Source organism: Arachis duranensis, unplaced genomic scaffold, assembly GCF_000817695.3.
Source record: "Arachis duranensis cultivar V14167 unplaced genomic scaffold, aradu.V14167.gnm2.J7QH unplaced_Scaffold_232527, whole genome shotgun sequence".
Lineage (NCBI taxonomy): Eukaryota > Viridiplantae > Streptophyta > Magnoliopsida > Fabales > Fabaceae > Arachis > Arachis duranensis.
This window is the reverse complement of record NW_026264853.1, coordinates 1,030,133-1,039,217: the sequence shown is the minus strand read 5'-3', so window position 1 is coordinate 1,039,217 and position 9,085 is coordinate 1,030,133. Positions and strand designations below refer to the sequence as shown.

The 9,085-nt window shown below is 35.0% G+C and overlaps 1 pseudogene; it reads left to right on the top strand.

Moving 5' to 3' along the window:
• Positions 1–5,489: 5,489 nt before the first annotated feature.
• LOC127744222 (fatty acyl-CoA reductase 3-like) lies at positions 5,490–8,333 on the top strand (annotated as a pseudogene).
• The last annotated feature ends 752 nt before the right edge of the window (positions 8,334–9,085 follow it).

Sequence of the window (9,085 nt, the reverse complement as noted above, 5' to 3'; positions counted from 1 at the left end):
TTGATATCTATGTATAAATAATAGAATTAATATTTTATCATTAAATTCCAAATCTTAAAATATCTAGTATATTTTAATTTTTTTCTACTAGTATAAACACAATTCACGCTAAAATACAAAAGAGATAAAATGTTTTATCTTTTATACTAATAGATACAAAAGTGATATAAAAAAAGTGGTAAATATTGTTTTTTAATTTTTTATAAATGCCTAATTCAACATAACGTTTCCATTCATCACGGCTTATAAACACAAGCATATATATCTTGTTCTCGTTCTTGTGTCATGCAACAAGTTAAGGATATTATGAGGTTCTAATATTAGGTTAGGTAGGGATATTTGTTCAATTTGTCAAAATGTTTGAACTCTATCAATTCAATTGGTCAAAGAATATAATTGATCAATTAACAAAATATTTTGAATATATTTTGCGTCATGCGACAAGCTAAGCTAAGTAAAAGTGTGAAGGTATCAGATTTAAAGAAGAAGATTAAAGAGAGAAAAATTGAGAGTTAAAGAAGAGATGAGAGCATAGAGTTCTGTTTCTGATTAAATTGCAAGAATAGTAAGATTAGATATTCACATGAGTTCAGTAGGAGCATTTATGGCACAACTGTCACATATTGTGAATCACATGTGCTTAACTAATTGAGCAAACAAAAATTTAACTGACTAAGCTAACTAACTGTGTATGTGTGTGAACTAACTAAGCTAACTGAAGATTGAGCTGGCTAACTACCTTTCATTCTCTCAGCTTACTCTATCATGACCCCTGTTAATCAGCTTCCCTTCTGGTGCTCTTGACTTGTCAGACTTATTTGGCTCATTAGTTAACTTGCTGTCATGACTCTTGCTGTTGCTGCCGCTATCTTTGTCCATTGCTCTCTCACACTGCTCTGAGTTTACTTTTCTCTTTGAATCTTCTTCTTTAAGTCTGACAGAGGGGGGTTTGTATTGCTCCAGGTCTTCTACTATCAACTTTGTTCTTGATTCTAGAAAGGCAGCACTTGGCAGTGATTTTGCCAACGCATCCGCCAATTGCACAGTTCCAGACACATGAGTGACTTGAACAACTTGTTTGGTGACATAGTCTCGAACAAAATGCAGATCAGTCTCAAAGTGTTTCGACTTTGAGTGCAAGATTGGGTTTGCTGCCAACAATACTACACTAAGATTGTCATAGTATATTGAGGGAGATGTTTGGAGTGGAATTCTTAGTTCAACCATGATGTTTTTTATCCATATTAGGTCAACAACCAGGTCTGTCATAGCTCTATATTCAGCTTCAATGCTGGATCTTTCAACAACACCTTGCTTCTTTGAGCTCCATGACACCAAATTTCTTCCAAGAAAGGCACAGAACCCTCCAGTTGATTTTCTATCATCTCGATCACCTCCCCAGTCCGAGTCACTATAGGCTGAAATGCTGTGAATGCTTGTTCTGTGTAGGTGCAACCTGAAGCCTGATGTGCCACTGACATATCTCAACACCCTCTTTACCAGCTTCCAATGGTCATCCAGAGGTGTGTGCACAAACTGTGACTGTCTGCCTACACAATAAGACAGCTCTGGATGAGTGACTGTGAGGTACTGCAGACTCCCCACAACTGACCTATAAAGCTTCGGGTTGTGAAAGACTGAACCACCAAAGGCAGAAAATTTAATTGAGGATGGGAGAGGTGTATGGCAGGGTTTATAGTTCTCCATTTCTGCCTTTTTGAGTAAGTTTTTAACATACTTCTTTTGAGACAAGACTAAACCACCAGCATTAGCTTTAGTTACCTGAATCCCAAGAAAGTAGTGCAAATCACCTAGATCCTTAAGTGCAAATTTGTGATTCAGCTACTGAATCACTTGGCCAATTGCTTCTTTAGAGTCCCCTGTGATTATTATATCATCGACATACACAAGCACAAATATTATAGAGTTTTGTTTGAATCTTACAAAGACAGAGACATCAAATTTTGTAGCATTGAATCCAAGGTGTTGCAGGGCTGTAGAGAGCTTGTGATACCAGGCCTTTGGTGCCTGCTTCAAGCCATAGAGTGCCTTCGTAGTTTACAAACTAAATGATCATCTTCCAGTTCATAGCCTCTTGGTTGCCTCATGAATACATCCTCGGTCAAATCACCACGCAAGAACGCATTGTTCACATCAAGCTGTCTGATCTCCCAATTTTTGCACAAAGCCAAGGTAAGCACAATTCGAATTGAGGTGAGTTTGACAACATGGCTGTATGTCTCAGTGAAATCAAAGCCTGGCCTTTGTGAAAAGCCCTAGGCCACCAAACGAGCCTTGTATTTCTGGAGGCTGCCATCAGAGTTATACTTAACTCGAAACACCCACCTGCTACCTACTGCTTCTCTCCCTTGTGATAAGGGAACCTGCTTCCAGGTATGATTCTGGATTAGAGCATTGTATTATGCATCCATGGCATCCTTCCAGGATAGATTTGTCAGAGCATCTTTTACTGATCTTGGTTCATCATGAGCAAAAAAGACCCTGGGCCTAAACACTCTATTTTTACTTCATGTAACCATGGGATGAATATTCAAAGGTGCATTCAGGGGTTCATTTGCTAGGGGGAGGACAATTTCAAAATTTGAAATGGGAATTAGGATTGGTGTATCTGATGGTGCTGATGGCACAGGAAAAGAAGAGGTGGAATTAGGTGGCTGTATGTTTGGAGTGAATAAGGGACTAGGACTAGAGTTGAGAGTGTGATGAGTTGAGGTTGGTACTGGTGAGAAAGTGGAGTTGCTTAATCTAGGCTAAACACAAGTTGGTGTATGGGAGGGATTATTATAGCTATTTGGGAGATTGTTGTTTGAGGCTAATGTTGGAGCTGCATGAATTCTTAGAAGTGGAATGGTTGGTGTTGATTGAGGTTGGGATAGAAAACCTCCTTCTTGTGACTGTGAGGGTTTAAACTTGCCATTTTTGAAAAGGAACTGGTGTTCATCAAACGCTGCATTACTTGAGATCACCATTTTTCCTTGTTTAATAAGGCACTTGAAGCTTTTGTGGATTGTGCTGTAGCCCAGGAAGACACAGGGAGCTGACCTAAACTTCAATTTGTGCCTATTGTAAGGCCTCACATGTGAGAAACACAGACAACCAAACACCTTGAAGCTTGTGTAGTCAAATTGCTTTGCAAACAGCTTTTCAAAGGGAGATTGACCTTGCAGCACCTGAGTAGGCAGCCTGTTTATCAAGTATACATCAACTAGAAAGGCTTCTCCCCAGTACTTTGTTGGCATTCCAGCCCCTGTAAGTATTACAAGGCCCTTCTCCACCACATGTTTGTGCTTTTTCTTAGCACTGCCATTCTGTTGGTGTTCATGTGGGCAGAAAAATCTGTGAATTACTCCTTGTGCCTATAAGTTCTTGCCTAAACTTACATATTCAGCAACATTGTCAGACTGAAGCATTTTAATTCTAGTGTTAAATTACAATTCAACCATATGCTGGAAACATTTAAAAACTGATTTGACTTGAGACCGAATTTTAATGAGATACAGCCAGGTATATTTACTATAAGCATCAATGAAGTTCACAAAGTAATAATTGCCATTCAAATAAAAAATAGGAGCAGGGCCCCAGACATCTATGTAGACTAGTTGTAGAGGAGGAGTATAGACAGAATTAGAGGTAGGATAACGAAGGCAATGAGACTTCCTAATATAGCATGACTCACAAGGGTTTTTATTAGAAGAAAAAAAATGTTACAAGACTTTAGAACAGAAGTAACAACATTATTAGATGGGTGGCCTAATCTATTGTGCCAAAGGAGAAATTAATTATTTGCTGTGGACACAGTTGATACAAATGCAGCTGAGTTACTTGATGGAGTGAAATTGAGAAACTTGTACATTCCCTTTTCAACCTTTTCATGTATGACAATATGTTTAGTTGCCTGAGATTTTACACAGCAACCATTAGAATAAAATTCAAAGTAAACATCATTGTCACAACAGAATTTGTACACACTCACTAAATTCTTTGTGATATCAGGAACATGAAGAAGTTTGTGGAGCAAGAAGTTTTTGTTACTCAAATCAGTTTTAAAATAAGAGTTTCCAACAAGGTTAATGTGCAAACCTGATCCGTTTCCTACGATCACTTGATCCGTGCCTTCATAGTTTTCTTTCTCAATCAGATTTTGCTGGTCTGAGGTCATGTGGTATGTAGCACCCGAATCTGGATACCAATTTTGATCTTGCAAGGTTGCTGGTGTGGGTAACACATTGCTCAAATTGGCTTGTACTTCTTTCAGTAGCTGTGCACTTGACCTATTATACTGTGTTCTTGAATCATCATTCCTCTCATAACTATACCAACAATTTTTCGTAGTGTGTCCAGGCTTATCACACACTTGGCAAACATGTCTTTCATTGTTGAACTATCTTGAACTTCCATTGTTATTGTTGAACCTTGGGTCATTATAGGACTGAACATCATATCTTGGGTTGTTACTTGAGCTGCTGCCACTGAAATTGTTCCCTCCTTGAGATCTTGAATTGTAATACTGTACATCGAACTGTCCACCATTTTCATTGCTGAAATTGTTGCCATTACCAGTTCTTGAATTATAACTATTTGGACCAAACTGTCCACTTTCATTATAGAAGCCTCTGCCACCTCTCATGTTTCTGCTATCACCTCAAAAATCACCTCTAAATCCACCTCTTGTATTAAAGTTCTGTGAGTATCCTAGTGTGCTATGTGCTACATTTTTTTGTATAAACGAATCTGACTTTCTAAACCTCTCCAACATGCTTTCATGAGTCAATAAGAGTGATTCTAGTTCTCCAACAGTGATGCTTACTGGTTTTGCAACCATAGAAGTAATTACTGTGTCATATTCCTCAGTCAGACCATTCAAGATCGCATTAACATGATCGCTCTCCCGCATTGGTTATTCTACAGAAGCTAAGGCATCAATTGTCCCTTTTAAAGCTAACACATATTCATTTACTAAGTTGCCTATCTTGATTGTGCTCAGTTTGTACTTTAGCTGAATTATCTTTGCTCTAATTTGTAAAGAAAAATGATAATCTAACCTTTTCCAGATCTCATGTGAGTAAACACAGCCAACCATCCGAGTTGTGAAAGGCTTGGTCATCGAAGCAAGAAGCCAAGACTTCAACAATGCATCTTGCCTTTTCCAAATTGCAAATTCTGGTGCGATTCGTCCTAATTCATCAAGTCGTTGAGGGATTTCTTCTCCTGTGATGTGATGAAGTAGATTGTGACCTTCGATTATAGACTCAGCTTGATCTTTCCATTGTAGGAAGCTATCATCATCAAGCTTCATAGAGATTGGAGAAGAGGTGAAGTTTAGAACTACAATCGATTGATTCATTTTAACTTCTGTTGTTGATAAGTTTTCCGCCATCGAAATTGAATGCTAGCTCTGATACCATCTGAAGGTATTAGACTTAAAGAAGAAGATTAAGGAGAGAAAGATTGAGGGTTGAAAAAGAGAGATGAGAGCAGAGAGTTATGTTTCTGATGAATTGCAAGAATGGTAAGATTAGATATTCACATAAGTTCAATGGGAGCCTTTTGATAGCACAACTGTCACATATTGTGAACTACACGTGCTTAACTAATTGAACTAACAGAAATATAACTGACTAAACTAAACTAATTAACTGTGTGTGTGAGCTAACTAAGCTAACTGAAGACTGAGCTGGTTAACTGCCTTTCATTCTCTCAGTTTACTCTATAAAAAAGAATGCATCTAATTAAGGCCGGTAGTAGCTCTTCTTGTCGAAAAATTTAGCCATCGAATCAACTCTACACAACTGATCATTTAGTTAACTTTATTGATTGATAATTATATTTTACCTAGCAATTACCACAAAATTATGGACTAATAGTTTATGGTTATATTATTGTACCTTAATTTATTTTCAGAGTAAATCTGTATGGTTGGCCAAACACATATGTTTTTACAAAAGCAATGGGTGAAGTGCTTATACAAACTTCAAAAGAAAATACACTTGTTATTATTGTGCGTCCTACCATCATTACTAGCACTTATAGAGAGCCTTTTCCAGGTTGGATCGAAGGTGTAAGGTACAAATTAAACACCCTTCAATTTTATGCCTCCTCTTATGTTATATTTAATTTCTTTAACTTATTGTCCATTTTATACACTTTTATATTATTTTTTTTACATGGCGCATAACCATAGACAGTTTGATTGTTGCTTATGGTGAAGAAAAATTATGATGCTTCCTTGCAGATCTTAAGGCAGTTTTTGATGTGGTGAGTAACTTGATCAAACTATTAAATATGAAAACCAAATTTAACACTATCATATATTTGATTTATTACTAGTGGATATATGCAGTAAAATTAAATCTGATTGTTAGAATATTTTTTATGTTACAAAAATTAAGTTTGATGTCAAATCTGATTGTTAGAAAAATTAGTGGGCTGAAGTTTACTGTATCATCCATTTTTCATTTGTAGTTGTTTATTTTTGTTTTTTATTTTGCAGGGCACAGGTCAAAACAATTTAGCTTGCAATGATACATGAATTTTTTATATCTTGGCATACGAATTACAAGAAGATTTTGATTAGGAATTCTAATTCATGTATTAGGAATTCATGAGTAGTTATGACTTTCACTTTTGGTATTTTGTTAGTGTATGTTGTTATGTGATCACACACTTATTTTGGTGACAATTTTATAAAAGTTGGATTAATTGATTATTTGTCATTGACTAAATTTTAAAATTATCTATGAATTCATGTAAGGTTTTATTTATGAAGATTAATTAAAAAAGAATTAGCTTACTGACAATCTTTTTTGCCACGCTTTAAAAATGTGGCCATATGGCCATATCTCTCTGTCTACTGCCACGCTTAGAAAGCGTGGCCGTATCAATGCTTTTTCGCCACGCTTTTAAAGCGTGGCCAGATCTCCTTTATTACCACGTTTTAGCCACGCTTTACACGCGTGGCCATACCTCCCCTTTTGCCACGCTTTAAAAGCGTGGCCATATCTCCTCTTGTTGCCACGCTTTTCAAGCGTGGCCATACCTCCTCTATTACCACGCTTTCGCCACGCTTTAAAAGCGTGGCTATATCTCTTCTACTGCCACACTTGTAAAAGTGTGACCAGATCTGCCCTATCGCCACGCTTTAACAGCGTGGCCATATCTCTACCTATCGCCATCTTTAAAAGCGTGGCCATATTTCCAACTTACAACCACGCTTTTACAAGTGGCAGTTTGTAAAAAAGCGTGGCAAACAAAAAGCATGGCAATAAGCTGAAAAAAGCGTGGCGATAGAGCAACCGCCACCCTTTGATAGGTCACCCTTTTAAAAGCGTGACGGTAGGTAAAAAAGCGTGGCAAAAAACTATCGCCACGCTTTTTTCAGTTTTTTGCCACGCTTTAAAAGCGTGGCAATAGACGTGTTTTCTTGTAGTGACTTATTTATTATCTTTTAAACTGCATTTGGTTATAAAAATAGGATAAAATAAGACACGTATTGAGAATAAAATATAAAAAATAGAAATACAAAAATTAGTGTTCTTTCATTTTATTTAGTAATAAACTAAAAAAATTATAAAAATTGAATTTATTTTTTTATTTAAAAAATTTGAAAAAAATATAAGAATAAAAATATAATTATAAAAAATTAACAAAAAATAAATCGTGCCTTTTGTTAATATTTCTGTATTTTTCTATTAGAATAGATATAAAATACACTAATTCAATATCTATATATAATGTCTCTGTCTATATTTTATCTGTCAAATACAATTTTGTGTATGTCTATGTTAAACATCAAACTTAATTGGATGTCGTTTGTAATCTTATTAGTGAGTTTGATATGCAGATACCGCCGGCTGACATGGTAGTGAATGCAATGATAGTGGCTATGGTGTCCCATGGAAATGAAGGTTCTAGTAACAGTGATCATAACATCATATACCATGTGGGTTCTTCTATTAGCAACCCTGTGAGATACCACAATCTTCATGACTATTCCTTCAAATATTTCACTGCAAAACCTTGGATCAATAAAGAGGGAAAGCCTATCAGAGTTGGCAAGGTTACCATATTGAGTAGCATGGCAAGCTTCCATAGATACATGTTCATTCGCTACTTGCTTCCGTTAAAGGTTTTATTATTTACCTTTCATATAATAATTAAATGGTGCAATAATTATATTCTGAGCTTAATTAGGGTTTGGAATTGAGTTTTTACATGCATGCATTATTTGGCAGGGACTAGAACTGGGGAATGAAGCATCATGCAAGTATTTTCAAGAAACGTATCATGAACTTTATAAAAATCTTGGGAGCTAAGTAGCTAACACTGCACAACTATCGGCTAAAATTTTTACCTAAAGATAATTTTAATGTAAAATAGGAGAATTTTTTATTATTTTATATAGTTACAATGATAGTATAAAATTTTATTGATATTTTGTAAAAGAAAATTTTAATTATCAAAAGATTGTAAAAAAAATTATTTTAATTATAAAAAGAGACGTTTTGTAAAAAAAATATTATTTTAATTATGAAAAGATAAAATATCATTGACGATTTGTAAAAGATTGGGACAACGTATAACATATACTATAAATTACCTTTAAAAAAATTCACTTTTCATTATTTAATATATAAAAAAAATTCACAACTATCATTACCGTCAATATTAATATAAAAAAATATCTAAAACTCTTAAAAATAAAAATATTTAAATTTTAATTCAAACTCTTTTGTTAGATTTTATATTGTGTTTGTTTGATAACTTGTTATAGTATTAATTCTTTAGTATTACTAATTAATTATTGGCTAAATTTAAAATAATATTGATTACCAATTAATATATAGGTTTAATTATCAGCTAAAAGTAGCTTTTTTGTTTTGCAGACAGATTTGATAATATGAACACAGAAAAGTTGTTGAGAGCGGCAAGAGAAGGTAGGGCAGAGATGGATTTGTTTTTCTTTGATTCAAAAATTATTGATTGGGAAAATATTTTATGAATATCCATTTTCCTGGCATTGCCAAGTATGTATTCAAGTGATAATAATAATTAAGCATTTGTACTT